Source organism: Ictidomys tridecemlineatus, chromosome 2, assembly GCF_052094955.1.
Source record: "Ictidomys tridecemlineatus isolate mIctTri1 chromosome 2, mIctTri1.hap1, whole genome shotgun sequence".
Classification (NCBI taxonomy): domain Eukaryota; kingdom Metazoa; phylum Chordata; class Mammalia; order Rodentia; family Sciuridae; genus Ictidomys; species Ictidomys tridecemlineatus.
In genome coordinates this window covers 25,441,719-25,460,353 of record NC_135478.1, presented here as the reverse complement: position 1 = coordinate 25,460,353, position 18,635 = coordinate 25,441,719, and the positions used below count along the sequence as shown (strand labels likewise).

Sequence of the window (18,635 nt, the reverse complement as noted above, 5' to 3'; positions counted from 1 at the left end):
CCCACAGTATGACAAAGAAATTTTTCTTTTGGTATCTGAATATGATGAGTGAGTTTGAAACCCTTTCATGCAAATCGTCCATAGTACTTTGAACAGAGAAAAAGGCCAGGAGGCAGGGGGACTGAGGCATCCTACTGCCCACAGCAGCAGAGTCAGAGGGAATTCAGAGATTCCTCTGAGGATTCAGCGCCTCACTTGCATTTTGATGCAATGTGCTGTGTGGTCCAAGCATGACCAACTTGTCCTGCTTTTCCTGGGAATTTTCTAGTTTTAGCACTGAAAGTTTCATGGGTCAGGAAACCCCCTCCATCCTACATGATCCCGTCTTTGAACATATCTGTTGGCAACCATTAATTACAACTAAGTATAGTAATGCATGTAAAATGGAGAAATTTAATTGGCTTGGATACCCTTTCAACAGTGTGACATCACTAACCTATATCTACAAGGAAACATACAGAATTTATAGTTATCAATGGACACCCATTTAAACAGTCTTTTGAGAACTCTTTACTGGCAGAGCTTGGGCATGAGGACTGATTTCTTAAAGTCTCAAACTGATCCACAATATCCTGGACAAGTATTTGAGAAGTCGTTCTTTGTACTAGAGTTGTGCTGGGATTGTATACACACATGTTAATTTGTTTTCCTTGTAACTGCAGCAGAGCCCCTGAATCATCCATAGGGGCAGGGATACGGTAAGCAGTCACACAACAAGACAGGGGCCACAAACGCATCTCTGATGTGGACATGTTGGGTAGAAGTGGATGGTGGAATGGATGGGTCAGCCCGGCCACCTCTGTCAAGGTCCTGCCTGCCTGGAGGGAAGAGCAGGTAGAGGGTGAGAGAGACCTGAATATCCTGCTGTCTCCACTCCAGACAGAAAGGAGCCCTGTGACCTCTGCCTTCAGCTGCTAATTTTAGCATCTAAAATTGATGGCGTTCATCATTGAAAATCAATAAGAAAATTACTAATGACATCATTGCACATTATGACCACTTTTAAGGAAATGTGCCCTGTCTGAATGAGTAATGGTAATGCAAACACCATGTGGAAAGACTCAACACTATGGTAAGGGGACCTGTACTAACCAGGCTCATTTGAATTTTAAGCCCTCTTGAGTTTCTGCTTCTTTTTTGCCATTCAGTTCCCTGATGGATGTAATAATTAAAAGTAAAATGCTATCGAACTTCAGGGATAATTGAAAAACTAAATCATCACCTTCCAGGAAAAAGAAAGGTGGCTATATATTTTTAAAAAAAAATAAAAGAAATAATGCTCTTCTGCTATAACCTAGGGCTCTGCTATGGTTTTCATTGAGTGTCCCACTAAAGGTCTATGTGTTAAAGGCTTGGTCCTCAGGGTAGTGCTACTGGGAGGTGGTGAGTCTTGTGGGATGTCCCTAGGTTATTAATAGAGTGACCCTAAATGGGATGGTAAGACCCCAGTCTTCTTCCCCTTCCTCTTTTTTGTTTCTTGACTCATGAGGTGAATGGTTTGCTCCACCATGTGCTCCTACTGTGATAGGCTTCCTCCCAAGAGCCCCAAAGCAATAGAGCAATTTATCATGGACTGGAACCTCCAAAATCATGAGTCCAAACAAAACTTTTCTCATCGTAAGTTAATTATCTCAGGCATTTTGTTATAGTGTCAGAAGCCTGCCTAATACAGACACAGTGAGCAATAAAATGGCAACCCTATGACTATGTAAACAAAACAAAGCAGTGAACTGATAATCTCTCTCCAGGGGAAATATACAAAGCAAAATACACTAAGTGTATCAGTATGGGGAGAAGAAGGGCCGTGAACACAAACTCAGGTAGGAAAGAGAAATGAAAATGGAAAGACTATTAATATTCAACTCTGCTATAGCTTCCTCAGCCCATCACGCATTCTCCCCTCTACGAGGCATTTGCTATCATGCTCTGTCCCGATGCTGGTATTCTCTCAGTGGTTAGCCACAACAGTCTCCCAGCCTCTGCATTCTGGCTCCTAATAATTCACATCTGCCACATCTTTGAAGCACTATTGTTGGTCTACTAGAGAGTTTATTCCTCCCAAGGTGGCCAATGACCACAGACTGGCAAATGCCGCAGTAAATAAAACTAGGCTGAAAAAACTCTGCAGTGTGGTTTATACCCAGAGCTCCCGTGCAGAATTGGGCTCAGATGAGGTCTTCCCCTGAAATTCCACCTTGCTCAGCTTTCCCCTGCCTGCTTCTCCTGGGGGCCATTCTGTATGAATCACTTGTATCTGAATCTCTGTCTTGAGATCTATTTCTGGGGAAGCTCACACATTTCCCATCCCATTGTCTTTTGGGAAATGGAAATGGAAAGTTAAGTGATATAAAGCCAGCATAAATCTCAGTGTCATCTCCAGTGGGGAGTCAAACTGATGGAATTCTGTTTGCAAAATGTGGGGCCTGAGAATCCGGACATCAACAATGAGCCGGCTGCTACCTTCCATGTAGTGCTAAAGTTCCATACCACCGATAAGGATTAAGGAGAAAAAATTATCTCTACAAATTCATAAGACGATGAGAAGGTGATCAAAAGTGAACTCAGGTCCAAAGTGAAGTTGCTTTCAAAAGGTGCAAAGGAGGAAGCCACCAACCTTTCCTCTTGCCCTAAGAACACTGAAAACATCAAATGTTATCTTCATGTCTATGAATACAAACTCTTTTGCCCCAGATGCTGTCCAGACAGCTAGGTTCAATGGAAAAAGAATGGGATTAACTGAAATCAAAATCTCTGTTGTATACCACCAATGAGCAAGTTGAATTTGAAATTAAATAAATGATACTGTTTACATCACCTTCCAATGTAATGAAATACTTAGGTATAAATCTAACAAAACATCTACTACCTATACAGAAAACTTATAAAACTCTGATGAAACAAATCAAAGATGGTTTAAATAAATGAAAAGAGATTTGTGTCTGTGCATTGAAAGATTTGCTGTTAAGAGGTCGATTCTTACAATTTTTATCTATCAATAGAATGCAACTCCTGTCAAAATCCCAACAAGCTATTTCATAGATATCAACAAACTTACTCTGAAGTTTAGATAGAAAAGCAAAACAGAACAACACCACACAATACTGAGGAAAACTGGTCAACTCACACCGTTAAATTTCAAGAGGTATTATAAATCTATAGTAGTAAATACAGCATATTATTGGTGATAACATTCAGGCATAGATCCAAGGAAGAGAATGGAGATTCTGGAAATAGTTACACATAAAAGCAATTCTATTGTGAGATGAGGTGAATAAGCAAAGCACATAGTATTTTTTAAGGTGGTGAAACTATTCTGCATTAATGATGTGATGGTTAGCGTATGACATTATGTATTTTCCAAAACCTATTAAACTATACATCACAGAGTGAATTTCAATGTATGTAAACTTGCCAGGATTCGGGGAGTAATCTTCTAGGAGGTCAGGCAAATCCTAGAATGGAAAGTAAAATACAGTTTAAAAAGACTAACTGTACTTTTCAACTGTAAGAAATGACTACAGCTTCACAAAAATGATTGTGAGAGGAACCATGTTGATTCAGGTATCTGTGAAAATTATTGCCTCTAAACTGGGAATTAGCTGATGAAAAAATAAACTACAAAACTACTATACTCTGGTTGATGAAGTTGTTTCCCATGGGGATTACAAATGAACGATTCTGATGCTGCCCTACATGCACAGTAGATTTCAACAACTGAGTAAGTGATGGTGGATGGTGAGGGCCAGGTTTCTAATTAGAATGGGGAGTTAACCAAGGGATGAGGTGAGAATGATATATACAGGAGTAGATCAGACGTGAAGGCATCAATACAAACCTGCTTTTCTTAATATAAAAATGGAAGTCTTCATATAGAAATAGTCATAGATATGTATATATAAGTGGATTAGGATATACATATTTTTTTTTCTTGGTCTGTCAACTGAGAGGACTAGAAACAATGACACTTCAGTGACAACAATAAATACCTACAGTCAAGAAACAGAATCAATAGGAGGTGTGTGTGTAGAGAGAGAGAAAGGGCAGGGAGGAGAGGAGAGATGTGATTAGATTAGATTAGATTTATTGTGAATTGGCTCATGAAAATATGCAGACCAAGAAGTCTCATGACCTGCCATTTCCAAGCTGGAGACCCAGGAAAGGTGGAGGTGTAATTAAATTCAAGTCCACGGGACTGAGAACCAAGTAAAACACTGGTGTAAGTACAAAAGTCTGAAGGCCTGAGAACCAGGTGATCTGATGTCCAAGGGCAGGAGAAGAGAGATATCCTAGCTCAAGTAGAATAAAAATTCATGTGGTTTAGAGCCTTTTGGTTTAGAGGCTCTCAATGGATTAGATGGTGCCCACCTCCATTGGTGAGGGTATATTTTCTTTACTTATATTAATCTCATCCAGAAACAACCTTTGGATGCACCCATAAATATTTTACCAGCTAACTGAGGATCCCTTAACCCAGTCAAGTTGGCATAAAAGTAAACATCACGGTTTCTAATACCATTCTCCAAAGAAAGAAAACAAGGATCTTTGGGAAAATAATAAATATAGAGCATCCAAGAAAGAAATTGAAGACCTCGGAAGATGGAAAGACTTCCCATGTTCATGAATAGGCAGAATTAATTTATTAAAATGGCCATGCTACCAAAAGCAATATATAAATTCAATGCAATCCCCATCAAAATACCAATGGTATGCTTTGCAAAACTAGAAATCATAGTCCTAAAATTTAATTGGAAGAACAAAAGACTTAGAGTAGCCATAGCATTTTTAAGCCATGCTGGAAGCCTCACAGAACTTGACTTCAAATTATGCTACAGAGCTATGGTAACAAAAGTGCATGGTACCGGCATGAAAATAGACATATAGACCAATGGTACAGAATAGAAGGTGCAGAGACAAACCCACAAAGATGCAGTCATCCGATCCTTCACAAAGTGCCAAAACATGCATTAGAAAAAGGACAGTCTTTCTAACAAATGGTTATTAATATGTTGAAGAATAAAACTAGGGCTGGGGTTATAGCGCAGTGGTAGAGCACTTGCCTAGCATTGGTGAGGTGCTGGGTTCAATTCTCAACACCACATATAAATAAATAAAATAAATATCCATTGACAACTGAAGAATATTTTTTAAAAAAGAATGAAACTAGACCCTTATCTCTCACTCTGCACAAAAATCGACTCTAAATGGATCAAAGACGTTATAATTAGACCAGAAAATTATAATGCACCAATAAAAATGTGGGAAAAAATAAAATACTTAGAAGTAAAGTCAGCAAAAAGGGAAAAAAATTGAATAATGAAAACTACAAAACATTGCTAAAATAAATAAGACAATTAAATAGAAAGACATGTTTATGACTAATATTGTTAAAATGTCCATCTGACAAAAAGCACTCGACAAATTCAGTACAATCCCTATCAAAATTCTAATGGCATTGTATGAAGAAACTTAAGTCCCCAAATTCATGTGGAATCTCAATGGACTCCAAATAGCCGAAATAAAGTATAAAAGAAGCATAAAAGTGTGAAGTAAAAGTATAAAAGAAGTATACAGCTAGAGGCCTCATATTTCCTGACTTCAAAGCTATAGTGATTATATCGGTTTGATATTTTCATAAAGACAGAAATATAGAGACAAGTGGAATAGAAAAGAAAACCCAGAAGTAAAGCCCATGTATATGAACGATCCAAGGATGGCAATGGTGCCAAGATTTCACAATGAGGGCAGGATATTTTCTTCAATAAGTCATGGTACAAAAGAATGAAGATAACCCCTTATCTTATACCATTTACAAAAAAAATAACTTAAAAATAATTAAGGACCTAAATATAAGACTGGAAGCTATAAAAATCTTAAAGCAAAGGAGAAGAGCTTCATGATCTAGGAATGGGCAATGGTCTCTTGGAGAGAAAATGCCAAATTGACAGGTAAGCAAAGCACAAATAGATAAATGACATTACATCGAACTTAGAAACTTGCACAGTAAACAATGAAGTAAAAAACCAGCCCACACAAGATGATAAAATATTCTCAAACCATATTTTGAATCAGAGGTTACTAAAGAGATAAAGAACTCCTACACAACTCTGTGGGAAAAAAATAATAATGATTTTTAAATAGGCAAAGAATTGGAATAGACATTTCTACAAGGAAAATATACAACTGGCCAAGGAGCATATGAAAGGATGTTTAACTTCTCTAGTCATCAAGGAAATGCCAATCAAAACCACAAGATCACCTTCTACCTATTAGGATGGCCTCTATCAAAAAGATAGAAAATAGGGGCTGGGGTTGTAGCTCAGTGGTAGAGTGCTTGCCTTACACACATTCAGCACGGGGTTCAATCCTCAGCAACACAAAAAAATAAATAAATAAAGATTTTTTTTTTAAGATAGAAAATAACAAGTGTTGGCAAAGATGTGTAGAAATTGGAACCCTTGCACAGTGTTAATGATATTGTAAAACAATGCAACTGCTCTCTAAAGCAGTTTTAATTTCTCTCAAAAATTAAAAATAGAACTATCGCATGATTCAGCAATCCCACTTTGGGGCATATATCCAAAAGAATTTAACAAAGGGTCTCAAAGATATATTTGTACAAATATGTTTCTTATAGCATTATAGACAATATCCAAGATGTGGAAGCAGCATAAATGCCCATTGATGGATACATGGGTAAAGGAAATATTGTGTATACATGTAGTGGAATATTATTCTGACTTTAAAAGAAGGAATTCCTGTCATATGTTACAACATGGATAAACCTTGAGGACACTCTCATATGTGATATAACCCAAACACAAAATGACAAATACTGAATGATTCCACTTTATATGAGGTATCTGAAGTAATTAAATTCAAAACAGAAAGTAGAATGGTGGTTGCTAGGAGTGGAGGAAATTAGGATGCCATTCAATGGGTTTTAGAGTATCAGTTATTCACGATAAAACTTTCGAGGAATCTGTTTTATAATGCTGTTCATATAGTCATGTAGTTCAATACTGACATGCACACTTCAAATAGTTAAGCAGCAGAAGACCAATGAAAGAAGGGTAATTTCAAAATAGAAGAAAAAATAAAATTAAAGGAGAAATCAATGAATTAATAACAGTAAATCAGTAGAAAAGTGAAGAAAACCAAAAACTGTTCTTTGAAATAATCAATAATATCAATAAACCAGGCCAACTAGCCAGGCTAAGGAAAAAGAAGAGAAAGAAGACACATATTTACTAGTAGCAGAAATAAAAGAGGACACATTTCTCCAGATCTCATGGAGATTAGAAGAATAATAAGGGAAAGCTATGAAAAATTCTCTGCCCAGAAATTTGATAACCTAGGCAAAATGGACCAATTTCTGGGAAGATACAATTTTTTAAAAAATCATACAAAAAATAGATAATTGGAATAGCCCTATATCTATTAAAGAAATTGCAACAATAACCAAACCAATAACCTTATCAAATAGAAAGCACCAAGCCTATATAAGTTCACTGATGAATTCTACCAAACATTTAAGGAATAAATCATACCAATTCTCCACAGTCTCTTTTAGATGATAAAAGTAGGAGAATTACTTCCTACCTAGTTCATCCTAAGAGCATTACCTTAATACCAAAACTAAACAAAGACTTAACAAAAAATACAAATAAAAAAACTACTGCCCAATTGCTCTCATTATTTTAATGAGTTTTTTTTTCATCACTGTGACCACAAAAAAAAGAAGAAGAAGAAGAATTTATTTTAAGGAGAAAAAGTTTACTTGAGGGCTCACAGTTTCAAAAGTCTCAGTCCATAGACGGACAACTCTGTTACTCTGGGCTGGAGGGAAAGCAGAACCTCATGGCAGAAGTGTGTGGCAGAGGAAATCAGCTGAGGACATGGCACTAAGAAGCAGAGACAGCTCTACTTAACAAGCACAAAATATAAAACACAAAGGCAGACCGCCAGGAACCTGTCTCCTCCAGCCATACCATCCCTGCCTACAGTTACCAAGTTAATCCCTACCAGAGGATTAATACACTGACTAGGTTAAACCTCTTATAACCCAATCATTTCATCTCTAAACTTTCATGCATTATCTCACACCTGGGCTTTTAGGAGACACCTCAGAGCAAAACCATAACACTCATGAACATAGTTGCAAAAATCCCCTACAAAATATTAACAAACCAAATCCAATAATATACATAAAAAGAATTATATACCACAACCATGTGAGATTTATCCCAGGTATGCAAGGCTGGCTCAACATTAGAAAATTAATTAACATAATCAATCTATCAGCAAGCTAAAGGAGAAAAATCACATGTTCATAGTGATCGATGTGGAAAAGTATTTGACAAAATCCAACATCCATTCAATGATGAAATCTCTCAGTAAATTAGAAGCAGAAGGAAAATTTCCTCAGCTTGATTAAGAATATCCAGAAAACCTACAGCTTATGTCATATTTAATGATTATAAAATAGAAACTTTTCTACTAAGATCAGGACCAAGGCAAGGTATCGTCTCTCTCCATTCCTTTTCAACATGATAATGAAAGTCCTAGCTAATGTAATAAGAGAAAGAAATAAAAGCTATACTGATGGAGGATAAAATAAAACATAATAAAACTGTCTTTGTTCACATGTGACAATTATCTATGTAGCAACTGTGAAAGAACTAGCATAATAAAACTCCTGGAACTAATCAGCAGTTATACCAAGGCTGCAGAATACTATGTTAATATATAAATTAGTCACTTTCTAATATACCAGTGAATGATAAAATTTGAAATTAAGAACACGATACCATTTACATTAGCACCAAAAAAAAATAGGTATCAATCTAACAAAACATGCACAAGGTCTATGTGAGGAAAACCAGCAAACCTCTGATGAAAGAAATCAAGGAACAAAATAAATAGAGAGATATCCCATGTTCATGGATAGGAAGATCCATTATTGCCAAGATGACAGTTCTTCTCAACTTAATCCACAGATTCAATGCAATCCCAGGCAAAATTCTAGCAAGTTATTTTGTGGCTGTTGACAAAGTGATTCCAAACTTTACATGATAAGGGGGAAAAAAAGCAGAATAGCAAACAATATTTAAGGAAAACTGTATTGCCCAACTTCCAGACTTACTATAAAGCTATGGTAATCAAGACAGGGTGTTATTAATAGGTAATAGAAAGACAAATACATCAATGGAACAGAAGAGAGAGCCTACAACTGTACCTACATCACATGAATATATTCAACTAATCTTTGACAGAAGAACAGTCAGTACTATACAGAAAAGGGTGTCTTTTTAACAAATTGTACTAGAACAATTAGATAGCAACATGCAAAAAAAAATGGATCTAGACACAGGTTCCATACCCTCATACCCTTCATAAAAAATTAACTCAAAATGGACTGCCCACATAAATGTGAAATGAAAAACTATAAAACTCCTACAATCTAACAGAGGTGATTCTCTAGATAACCTTGAGTTTTACGATGACTTTTTAGGTAGGCATGATCTGTGACAAAGAAAGGATTTCATTAAATGCTGGTTTTCATTAAATTGAAATGTTCTGCTTTGTGAAAGACACTGTCAAAGAATGATAAAACAAACCACAGACCAGGAGAACATATCTGTAAAAGGCATATCTGATAAAGGACTGTTATTCAAAAATATATAAAGAAGCTCGACAATAAGAACTCAAACAACCTGATTTTAAAATAACACAAGAAACTTAGTATATACCAAAAACTTACACAAACGGCAAACAAGCATACATAAAGATGCTACACATCGAATGTCATCAGGAAAAGGCTAATTAAAACAACAATGTGATGCCACAATTTTTAAATATGGTAGTTCAGTTGTAATGGGAGAGGTGGGGCTTCAAGAATAGTGGGTTCACAAGTATTTTTCCTCTGGCTATTTTAACAAGTTCTTATTTTCTTGTAGAAACTCAGTGATTTATTTGAACTGAAAATAATTATCATAATCCTAAAGCATGTTCTGAGAAAGAACATATTTATTATATTTTTACTACATTCGTTTAATCCTTTCTTTAAAATCCATGAAAATAAAATCCCAGAGGGCAGAATATACTACAACTTCATATTCCCTCAAATGGCTAAGTTGAAGAAAACACAGAGGGTAGAAAGCCTATACAGAGTTCTTCACAGTTAAATTCCATAGCTGCAAAATCAAGCATCATTAAAGCCCATGTAAGATTTGCCTCTCCTAGTTGGAGACTAATACCAATTTTTCCTTCACCAGAGTACATCTACTAACCCTGGACTCCCAACACATTGTCTTATTCTGTGAATAGTCCACATGTGCTGGGTATTTTCCACTTATTCCTCTCCAGCTCTTGTCCACCCTCCCCAACCCTCCTCTGGGCCCCAGAAGGTTGACCTTTGTGAAATCCCTCACCTAGGCACTTTTGGCCTCTGGCTTTTGGTTGGATTTGGCATATGGAGTTATCAGCACGTAGCTGAAAGTCAGGGGAGAAGTTATGTGTATTTCCTGTTCCTATGTTCATTTCCTTTAGGGAAGCCCCTCTCCAACAGCAACATCTCCTGCCAAGGTCACATCACCACTGCCATCCTTTGCCTGTAGTAGAAGAAAATGGCTTCATCCCATTTTGGCCCTACTGTGCCTCACCATTTGTTAGAGCACTTCATCTCCCTACATCTCTAGAAACACCCCTTCATTAAGTTCTCCTGAATTATATTTTCATGCACCAACTGTAACTCTGTCTGTATTGCAAAATAGGCTTCTTAATTACCTGTTGCATCATTTCCAACCTGCATTATGAAAGTTGGGATTGAAGAGAAATATCTACATCATGAAATTCTACTACAGAGGGCAGAGTCTGCATAAAGGAAGTATTTCAACATCAAAGCAGAGTAGGGCATCTGGGGTGCCTCACCAAAGGAAACCAGCTGTCTGCAGGTATTGTCAGCATAAGAGAGGTTAATTTGGGTTGTTTTGAACGGCCAACCCCAAGAAGACAGCTAGGACCTGTGCGGCCCACAAGCAATTCACAGAAGAGGATTCTCAAGGTGATTAATGGAAATCTTGACCTCTGACTTCCTTAAACTCACAAAGAAAATTAAATTTCCCACCAGATCCTTCCCATGCCCGAGGCCAGAAAACCCATTGTTCATCCTCTCAGGGATGCAGGCAGGGAAGAGGGTCATCACAAGAAAATGCAATGACCTGGATTTCAGGAGTGCTTTACTTTCTCTCCAACTGCTGGGCTTCAGCTAGCCTGCAGTCAAGGCAAGGAGAAGAGGGGTAAATTCTCTGAGCCCCCCCATCACATGCTGGGCACTTCATCTGTCTCCACCTAACCTCAGCGGATAGATGAGGACAGAGGGAGACTCCTGGCCTTCCCAATGAAACAGAAGTCAACAGACAAAGCTGTTCTGCTTAATATTCCAGGATCAGAGCATCGTTCAACAAAACAGAGCAAGGGGGCTTTGGAGGCTGGGAGAGAGGGCAAGGTGAATAGGTGAAGCATACTATTCCACATGAACCTGTAAGAGAGGACCTGTTTTCATGCATTGTCAAACCCCATAGAACTATACCAGATAAAAAGCTTAATGCAAACTCTGAATCATAGATAACAGTAATGTACCAAGATCGATTTGTTAATTGTTATCCATTTACCACATTAAGGGAAACTGTGTGCTTATGATGGAAGGGAGTGGAAGGAACCTACTACACATTATCTTCAGTTATTCCAAAAAAATCTAAAACGATACTAAAAATAGACTATTAATTATAGGATATTAGGACAATGATAATAATGCACTCATTGAAAATCCGCCCTTCCTTATTGCCTTGGGGTGTAGCTTGCCTTTCTCCTGATGGAGGTATAGGTTGTATTTTAACTGGGATTATTTGGCTGCCTGTGTTTGTTGGATATAGGGATGAGCCAATTCTAAAGGGTCCAGCTGCAGCTGAGGGTCACAAGATACCAAGACCTAACAGGAAAGCAGTGGGGGTGAGCTTCATGATGGAGCAGCTCTGAATGAAGGTTGGAAGCCACTGGCAGAAAGTCTTCTTCCTGAAAATTCTCCTACAGTCAGCAGAAATTGGGGGGGGGGAGCCTGCAAAATGCTTCTCAGCTATGTTTGTTCTTTTCATGTATATGGGCTTCATTGTCTGTGAGTGAACACTTCTGAGTTGGGGTAGAGGTAACTATGTTCAGACTCCTATGATGTAACATAGGAGTTAAAAATACTTTCGGGATCCGGTTTGTCTTTAGAACCCTGCAAGGGGTCCACAAGGGGCATTGCTGGCCAGTTCCCGAGAGGAAACGATTTATGCCTGGGGCAGGTGGGCAAAGCATGTTTCCTCCATATTGCAAAATAAAGCCCTGCTTCCTGATGTCAAAAAAGAAAAATACTTTTAGATTCTGGGAACTAGACCTACCTTCAGATTTCTTTTTTTTTAAAAGCTATTCCAGGAAACCAAAGGACCTGAGCTACTGAAAAGGGCATTGTGTTATTTTGGGGCTCTCAGAGGGCAAAGGCTGAGACCTGGGAGTTGTAATTAACTAGAAAGATCATCTCAGGAAGCAGAAGTGAGGGGCTGAGGAAATCCGGAGGAGGAGGAGGAAAAAAACCAACAGAAGGGAATATAAACCTCTGAAAGCTCACAACTGGTAACTGACCTCAAGCAATCGCCACAGAGTATCACAGATCATCAGACAAAGCCACCATGGACCAAGATGAGAAAAAAACGAATCCATAATCCCAGCTAAACCTAAAGGCAAGGATACCGTACATCCCCAAAAACAATCGACATGAGGGAGTCCTTCTTTATCAATAGCTCTAACGTCACTGTTGGTCCTGCCTCTTAGATAAAAAGTACTAAGACGGCCAGTCATCAAAGTGTCCCAGTAACCCGAAAAAAAAAAAAAAAATTCACGTCCTACAACTCTTTTCAAAACCACCCAGTATAAATCCATCTCTATTTTAAAAAAGGGTCCCCTCAACTGTCTCACAGCTCCCATGGTGTAGATCCTCCCTTGTTGCAGCAAACTGTAAGCCTAACTTGGTTTGACTTCAGGAAAGGTTCTGCGGTCTTTGGTTGATGGGTTTGGACACCAATACAAGGTGCATTAGTATGTTAATGACCACTGTGGAAAAATGGGATTCAAACCCACGTGCACCACCGAGGAGGAACCACATGCAGTGCGCCTCAGGATCATGCCACCAGAAGATGGAAATCTAGAGAATTCATCATGGAGTCTCCTTCTTCTTTACTTGAGAGCTGCTCCTAAGGCATTAACTCCTCTGCTTTTCTGGGTTGTGCCTGTCTGAAGCTGAGACACCTTTCACAGCTCCTAAGGACTCTATGGGACAGTAAAGCAAAGAGGACACCTTGAGTTGTGCCATCAGTGAGCCCACTGTGGGACTCGGAGGAGAGACTTGGATCTGTCCATCAGAGATGGGCTGAAAGCAGGTGGTCCCAGGAGGTGAGGTGCATCACCAGCTTCTACATATATAGGTGTTCTGGCATTAAGACAGCCCTCATTTCATAGATGCAGAAATAAAAGCTGAACAAGATAAGATATTTTCTTTGAGATTAAAAAAAAAAAAAAAAAAACCTTTGGGAAAAATTTTTCTGCCAGTTACATGATTTTGCTCTTCTTTTCCAGATGTGTTTCTAGGTCTGTAAACAAAAAGAAACATGTGAAGCCCCACCTCTCATCTTTATCAAATTATGGGGTTAGTAATCATCCGCTATGACAGACCATCTTAAGGAATACGTAGACTCACTTGGAGCAGTGGTTTGCAAACTCTTTTGTAGTCATGAAACCCTTTTCTTCTTCAGAGAAAATCTTCTGGGGAACATAGATCACAGATGAAAAGCCAGAGCCACCCCCTCTTGAGACCTCTTTCATGGCCTCAGTCAACTTCTGAGGCTCTTCTGCAAATGCCCAAGACTATAGAGCACAGAGCGAATCAACAGTAAAAGACAGAATATTGGATATCCAGATGCCTACACCAGCCTGACATCTGTCGGCTTGCTACACTTAGCTCATCACATAACCCAGCATCTCACTGCTTAATCTATGAGATGAGGCTTCTCTTGCCCTGGGATTCCAGTCTCTCTCTTTCATATGGTACAGATATCTCATTTGTCAACCTATGATTGAGGTTAAGTAGGCTGATAAACAGCTCCAACCCTGCTGACATAATTCACAACTAATCTCGTTCACTCTCCGAGTACAAATTCAACTCTTTGAGTCCTCTCCACGCATCACTGGCACCTGCTGTGATACCATCCTCCTTTATTATTTATTCGTTGAAACACATTATCTTGTGCCCCCGTGATGCTATCCTAATAGATACGTAGCTGAACATAGGGGCAAGGCTAAATAAAACCCTGTCTCTTGCTTGCAATTTCCCTTAGGAAATAAGGATAAAGATAGCAAAGCTACATGACTAGATGCTAGATATACTGACCAGAAAGTAAAGAGGGTTTTTTGTTTGGATTGGGTTTGGGTTTGGGTTTGGGTTTGGGGATTTTTTTTGTGACTCTAGGGCTTGAGCCCAGGACTGTGAGCATGCCAGGCAAGACTTTACCACTGAGCTACATCCCCAGCCCCCAAGAAACTAGAGAGTTTTAAGAGTCGAATAATCTGTGGATGCTGAAAAACATTAAGGACAGGGGAATACTTATCGACAATCTGATGTCTGTATCTAAGAGTAAAATGATATGATGTTTGTGATTTGTCTAAAATTCTTCAACAAAGTAAAAGGAGGGACGGATCAATGAAACAAGATTGGCAAAATGTTGCTAATATATAGATACACAGAAGTCCATTATTTTCTGTACTTTGTAGTATATCTGAACTTTTCCAGTGTGAAAAGATATTGTTTGTAAATACCCACGTGATTCCTATCTTAAACCCTTGACACAATTCTCTCATTTAATCATTTAAAAAAAAAAAAAGAATCTCAAAGAACAATTAGGTAATTTGCCCAAAGAGAGATGAAGCCAGCACTTCCCTTGAGATTTCTGACCCTAAAAAAAAGGGCCATGAGAAGGTAGAATGTGACTTCTAAGGAAGGGGAGGCTTCCCAGGGGTGAAAGTATCATGTACAAACCCCCCGGGATAAGAACCCCAGGACAGAACCAACACTACGAGGAAGTGGTTTTGCAGCTCATAAATATGCAACATATTATCCAGTTAATATAAGCCCATTGTCTCATTATCTAATCAATTCAGTAAACTAAAAAAGGCAGATCCATGAGATTGAGAATCGGGTGTTGAACAGAAGAATGATTGATTGATTTGAATATCCAGGTGTATGAAACAAGGACTGTCCCCACCGTGCCCTAGCTCCAACGTGAGCATGAAGCGGGCAGAGTACCCTGACAGCTGGATGAAGTAGAGGCTCCAGCTCCTCCCAACTTCTGGAAGAGCACCCTCCCTTTTGCTTCTCTGTTCACTCTAAGCTTCAGGATCAAAAGCATACGCTGAACTTAATGATTGGCTGGGTGCTAGACTGAATGCTGAGGTGACAATAGACTTGTCCAGCCCTCCAAGAGCTCCAATCCCAGATCAGTAGCCAAGAAAGGGAATTGATAACACAGGTTGAGAGGGTGGTCAGGGCCACTTGGAGAAAGCAGAAGCTTCATTCAACTGTAAAGCAAGGACAGGTGTTAGGCAAACAAAAATCTAGAGAGAGCTACCCAGAGAAAGGTGGGAAGGCTTAAGATGTGTTTGGCTAGGCAATAGGGATAGGTGGTTTTATTGAAAAGTAGTGGAAAAGGCAATCACAGAGAAGAATAAAGGAAAGATTATCCTTAGACTTAAGTTCTAAGCTAAAGATAATGAAAAATCATGGAGATTTTCTGACCAATGCAGAGAAGTCTCATACACAGTCCATTAGATTACATTTGGGGAACCAATATTTTACATCTTCCTATGTCCACACACTTTCCCACATGACTTGCGGTTCCCCGACATATGCATGAATGGAGCAGATTTCTCCACTTCTTGTCCATGGGATCAGCTATAAAACTTGCTTTGGCCAATGGAAACTAAGCATAAAGCTAGGGTTTGAAATGTACTTTTTAAGTAGAGTTTCTGTCTTGTACTTCTGCCATTGCCCTAGACAGGCTACTGGTCTGGGAAGAACGGAGACATTGCTCAAGAGACCCATAGTCTTGCAGTGAGAACTGGAGCTTTCCTGCCCACTGCAGCCAAAGCAGAACCATTCAGCCATGCCCCACTTAGATCAATCTCTGGCCAAGTCATGATGCATGAGCAAGCCCAGCTGAGATCAATAGACACATCCAGTTGACTTGTAGATATATGAGCTAAACAAATGCTTTATGTTATAGGCCCCTGAGATTTTTGACTTGTCAGTCCACTACAATAAGAGTTGTGTAACACGTTCACTATATTTCTCTCCAAAAAAAAAAAATAGCATAAATTACCTTGTCAAGGAAGCTAGTGACTTTGTGGTAAACTGTGGGCACTTGGAAGGTTAAGGCTGGGTAATACTTGTCTCCAGTGAAAGGAAGGGCAAGAGCATTCTGGAGACACCTTGGAAACACAGGGTTCTGGGTAAGATAATGTGCTCATACCCCTCCTATGTTTTTGACCTGGCCTACTGATAGGACACAGAAAGACATGAATGGTAACAACATGAGTTAAAGGAAGAGTCCTATAAAATGGGTCCATTGTGCTGAACGACACACACTTTATTTTCTAAGAAGCAATCTACCTGCAGTTCTACCTGGTTTAAGTAGAAAGGATATGTTATATTCCCCAGCAAACTACCTGTTATCTGCAGGAAAAATGCAGACCTGAAATAATTCCAAGAAGAGAAATACAAGTTACCCTGGAGGGGGCACTTTTGTGACCCTTTCACAAACCAGATTCCTGAACTCAGGGAGATAAGCTTTAAGAACAGATTCCAATTAGAACCAGTCAGCATGGGCCAAAGTGACCTAGAGTGGTCATGGCAGCAGGGACTTGAAAGTCTGATGTCATCCTGCCATCAGTCAAAAGTCAAGAGGTGGACTTGAGTGGAACTCTCTGGAAAATTCCCTGTGACCCCCCCCCAATAAAACTGGAGGGCAAGAGAGGCACTGTCCCTTTCCTCCCTGAGAGGACCTCCTCTCTCCCTTGAGAGTGTCCCCTTTCCTGTCCCTTCTAATAAACTCATGCCTCTTATTCTGAGCAATGCATCTGAAATCTTTCTTACTTTATCACAAGAATCAGTGTTTGAAGCGGGGGCTTTCACAGAGCCTTAATTTTCTGGAAGGCCTAGCCCTTTAGGACTATATCTCCCTAATTTTCTACAAGAAACTGTACTTTTTTGTAGAAGTTAGGAGCAATCTATAAGGTTCTGGGAAACTTTCACCCAATCCTGGAGAGTTGACAAGCAAATGGTCCTGGAAAACTAAATATTTTAAGCCCCAAAATTTTGATACACACACACACACACACACACACACACACACACACACACACCCCTAAATGTTCCTGAGGTTTAGCAGTGCAAGGATCAAAAATGTGTTTTCATCATATAAAGGGAAATTTCCTTTATGACAAATTGATCTCTTCCAGCATATGAAGACTCGCATTTGTGAAATCATAATCAATTCAGTGTCTTGGGCATGTTCAACACATTTTCGTTTTCTGATTTTAAAATACTGGCTGACCTTTAGCTACTTTAAAAGGAAAAATGGTTTGGGCTTCACAACTGTCAGCAACTCTGTTATTAGAAAAAAAAAATGTACAACTTGAACATTTCAGTTCCCAGACCTTATCTCTTCTTTGTGACAGGTAGTCCTAGGTAAACTGGAGCAAAGCAGCCCTAAACACTTATTGCTTCCCTCCTCCAGGAATTAGGGTTGTTAGTAAGAGAGAAAGAATAAAAAGGAAAGAAAGCAAGCTACTAGTCCCCAAGACTGAGAGTCAAATCCGTACCAACTTTTTCTCTCCCAGAGATCAGGCAGGGATGAACCCCCAAGGGCTTCGCAACCTCAGGCACAGCTACCGTCTCACAGTTCCACATCCCAGGTCACCATCCTGCCTGAGATTCAACACTTGCAGCTCAGCTCATCTCCTGGTTAGTGTCAGGCAAAAAAGGTCTCCATGACTAGAGGACAAATCAGGACATTTCAAAATAGTATTTTGATGAGTCTCCCCTAACCTTGAGGACATTTTATCCTGTCTTTTTTAGCATCTATAGCAAAACAGACATAATCAACATGTCAAAAGCACTCTTTTGCACTTTCCTATAAAAATAGGTGTATACGCCCCTCCCACAGTCTCCTCCTTTCGGCATCATTTGATGTCCCAGACCTTTCTTGTGAACAGCACCATCTGCTGACCACCCATCCTCAGCTCATCCCTCTCTCTATCTCTTAGCCAGGTCCCTGGGCCTGGTCCACCCACCCTCTCTCTCTCTCCCTGCCCTCTGGGATGAAGTGAAGCTAAGCCAGGGCTGCACACTCTAGAGCTTATCTGTGAGGCTTTTCATTGCCATGAGCGAGAACATCTTGTTATGATGATACAATCCTTATCTTGTCAGGCAGAACTCTCCCATTTTGAGAGACTAAACCTAGCAGGGCAGAAAATGAGAAAGATACCAA

The 18,635-nt window shown here is 39.3% G+C and overlaps 1 long non-coding RNA gene across 1 annotated transcript in view; it reads right to left on the bottom strand.

Annotated features, from left to right (window-relative positions):
* LOC144375046 (uncharacterized) overlaps nucleotides 1-18,273 on the bottom strand; it is a 94,877-nt gene extending 76,604 nt beyond the window's left edge. Inside the window, exon 1 of the long non-coding RNA XR_013434356.1 lies at nucleotides 17,968-18,273. This is a non-coding gene — a long non-coding RNA (uncharacterized LOC144375046). The remainder of the gene's footprint in view (nucleotides 1-17,967) is intronic.
* Between the last annotated feature and the right edge of the window lie 362 nt (nucleotides 18,274-18,635).